General features: G+C 42.9%; 1 pseudogene; it reads right to left on the reverse strand.

Moving 5' to 3' along the window:
- Window positions 1-1,536: 1,536 nt before the first annotated feature.
- On the reverse strand, window positions 1,537-2,852 carry LOC125753006 (heterogeneous nuclear ribonucleoprotein A1-like; annotated as a pseudogene).
- Between the last annotated feature and the right edge of the window lie 1,112 nt (window positions 2,853-3,964).

Raw genomic sequence — 3,964 nt, forward strand, 5'->3', positions numbered from 1 at the left:
GCTGATCTTTTCTGGAACACCTTCACAGACACATCCACAAATACTGTTTAATCAGCTGCCTGGGTATCTTGTGGCCCATTCAAGCCAACATGTAAAATTAACCATCACACTATCCCATGCTGAGAAGACAGCATGTGTAGTGGCAATAATTGGGGAATTACTAGTTCATTTTTTTTCTAGATCATAATATGTGAAAAAGAGAGGCGGGTACCATGTTTTTAAAACATGGTTATAAATTCTTTGTCATTCCTTCCCTCAAGGTTCTCTTGCAGTGGGTGGGCTTGTTACTACTTTGTGCAATAGAGTATAGCAGAGATGTTACTATCTGATTTCCAAGAGTAGGTCAAAAAGGCAGCTTTTACATACTTATGAAACTCTGAGGTGCCATGTAAGTTGTTTGAATAACCTGAGGCTGTTGTGCTCATATGCATTAGGATTTATTCAATTTTTAAGTTAGGGAAATATGGTATTCTCAAGACCATTGACAAGGTAACTTAAATAGCTCATCACAATATGTTTGAAGAAAAGTAATAAGTTTTCAGCAAGGGAAGTGTTATTTGGAATGGAGACAATAAATGTGAAAACTACTACCTAGGAAGAAAAATTTGAAGTTGGTTGATTAGATGTAAGGAAGAGGCAATTATTATCTCATTTGGAAGGTTGTGTTACTGGTTTTGCCATTTTAAAAAATAGGAGTGTAGAGAGAAAAGGAGATGCTTTGTTGGAGGAATATGAATGGAGTTGAATGTACGTCTCAGGACATATCCAGCTAGAGATTTACAGACAGCATTTGGGTTTAGATTGGTACTAATTAGTGTAGTAGGTCAGAATCTTAACTGTACTCTTCACCCAGGCCAATGCTTTTTATTTTATTTTTTAATTTTTTTTTTAATATTTATTTATTCATGAGAGAGGCAGAGGCATAGGCAGAGGGAGAAGCAGGCTCCACCCAGGGAGCCCGATGTGGGACTCAATCCCAGGACTCTAGGATCATGCCCTGGGCAGAAGGCGGCGCTAAACCACTGAGCCACCCAGGGATTCCCCCCCACCCTTTTTTTAAAGACATATTTATTCAACATCATGATCAGACTATTACATTTAGCCACCAACAGCATGGGTGCAAAAAAACAAACCTACATTAAAACCTCTTGTTGGGGGATCCCTGGGTGGCACAGCGGTTTGGCGCCTGCCTTTGGCCCAGGGCGCGATCCTGGAGACCCGGGATCGAATTCCGCGTCGGGCTCCCGGTGCATGGAGCCTGCTTCTCCCTCTGCCTGTGTCTCTGCCTCTCTCTCTCTCTCTCTCTCTCTCTCTGTGACTATCATAAATAAATAAAAATTAAAAAAAATACTTAAAAAAAAAACCTCTTGGAATGCTTTACACTTTCTACAGAACAGAAACTAAAATAACCTGTTACACAATTAGTCACAAATACAGACCTTGAGTTTTTTGTCCATACATGAGTATTGTCTAAAACATGTCTTCTTTGTAGCAGCTAGGCCCACCACTGCCACCACTGTGCTTGGCTGAGTTCACAAATCTGTTGTAACCTATAGCTTCCCTGTCACTTCTCTGGCTCTCCTCTCCTGCTAAGCTTTGTTTCCCGGCAGTAATTAAAGCCTTCTGCCACTGCCATAGCTGCTGCTGCTGGAACCGCCATAGCCACCTTGGTTTCGTGGTTTGGCAAAGTATTGGCCTCCACCACCATAGGGGCCAGAGCTTGTGCCTCCAAAATTTCCTCCTTTTATGGGTCCAAAATTTGAGGACTGATTGTTGTAATTGCCAAAATCGTTACAGCTTCCGCCACCTCCAAAGTTGCTTCCATCATTACCAAATCTGTTATAGCCATCCCCACTGCCACCGTATCCACCACCACCTCGACTGCCATCAAAGCCACCTTGACCACTGAAGTTCCCTCCACTACCAAAGTTGTCATTCCCACCAAAAGTTTCTTACCACCACCACCACCACCACCACCAAAGTTTCTTTCCAGAACCACCTTGGCCTCTTTGGCTGAAGCACTAGCCATCTCTTGCTTCGATAGGGCTTTCCTTACTTCACAGTTGTGGCCATTCACAGTATGGTATTTTTGAATGACAATCTTGTCTACAGAGTCGTGGTCATCAAAGGTCACAAAAGCGAAACCTCTCTTTTTGCCACTGCCTCGGTCAGTCATGATCTCAATTACTTCAATTTTTCCATACTGTTCAAAATAATCTCTTAGATGATATTCTTCAGTGTTGTTGTCGTCTTCTTCTTCTTCTTCTTCTTCTTCTTCTTCTTCTTCTTCTTCTTCTTTTTTAAAGATTTTATTTATTTATTTATTTATTTATTTATTTATTTATTTATTCATTCACGAGAGACACACAGAGGCAGAGACACAGGCAGAGGGAGAGGCAGGCTCCATGCAGGGAGCCCGATGTGGGACTCCACCCTAGGTCTCCAGGATCAGGCCCTGGGCTGAGGGCAGCGCTAAACCGCTGAGCCATCTGGGCTGCCCTCTTCAGTGTCTTCTTTAATGCCATCAGCAAAAATCTTTTTCATAGTTAAGTGGGCACCAGGTCTTTGAGAATCTTCTCTTGAGACAGCCCTCTTTGGTTCCACAACTCTTCATCCACCTTGTGTGGCCTTGCATTTGTGGCTGCATCCACCTCTTCCATGGTGGCATACGTGACAAACCCAAAGCCTCTGGAGTGCTTGGTGTTTGGATCTCTCATTTCCACACAGTCTGTAAGCATTCCCAATTGCTCAAAATGGCTCCTCAGACTTTCATTGGTTGTTTCAAAGCTCAAACCTCCAATGAAGAGTTTCTGCAGCTGCTCAGGATCTTTGGGAGACTCTGACCTAGACATGACAGCAGTAGGAGGGGAGACTTTAACGATGCTTACTCAGCGGTGTCCAGGGGCAGAAAGCCAGGCCAATTCTGAATAATTGGTGGTAGCTGTGTAGAAGACTGAGTTGAGGACAGTCTGGGTGGTGGTTTAGCACCGCCTTCAGCCCAGGGCATGATCCTGGAGACTCAGGATGAGTCCGATGTCAGGTTCCCAGCATGGGGCCTGCTTCTTCCCGTGCCTGTGTCTCTGCCTCTGTGTGTGTGTGTGTGTGTCTCTCGTGAATAAATAAATAAAATCTTAAAAAAAAAAAAGACTGAGGATTTTGAGACTGGTCTTGGCTTGACTGGGAGAAAAGGCATCATCAGTAATTGATGTTTACTTAGAATAATGCCAAGGAGAGTGATCTTTTGCCTAATGTGTATTTGCCACTAAATGGTAATGGTAGGAAATGTCAAGATGTTATGGTGTCGAGAGGTACTGATAATCTTTATCTCTTTTGAAACCTGCCCACAGTTTGTTGAATTAAATAAAGTCTGATAAAAATAATCATTTAAGCCACCATTATTTGTGGCATGATGTTCTGTAGGGACCGACCCACTATGATCCTGGACCTATAAATGCTGACAGTGGTGTGGGAGTATCTTTGGCTTCCTGCTAAGTAAAAGTGATGGTAAGAAGTAGAGTCATGGAATTATAGAATTGGAAAGAAACTTGGAGTTTGGTTTTTCCAGCCCTCTTATTTTACTATGAGGTAGATTGAAGCTTGAGAAGATGTGTCTTGCCTAAGATCACTTAGCTTTATAACCTCTGCAATTGCTTTGAAATCTGTACAATAAATTTTTCCTCTTAGGACACAGCCAGTACTGGAAGCTAACCTAATTGCACAGTGATGACATTGGCTTATGATAAACTGGATCAATTGCACATCAGATAGAAACTACTATGTAACTGCCCGAGGTGAAGCAAGGATTCTTCCCACATTGAGAATATCTGTTCCCACCCATGGCTATCAGAAGCTGGTCTGCTGCTGGCTGTGGAGCCCAGGAGATACCTTCAAATTTTCAGAGAAGGATAATAGATGGTTGGGAGAGTTTCCAGAATGGCGGTCTCTGTAACATCTGTAGCCTCAG

Source organism: Canis lupus, chromosome 19 (genome assembly GCF_003254725.2).
Source record: "Canis lupus dingo isolate Sandy chromosome 19, ASM325472v2, whole genome shotgun sequence".
Lineage (NCBI taxonomy): Eukaryota > Metazoa > Chordata > Mammalia > Carnivora > Canidae > Canis > Canis lupus.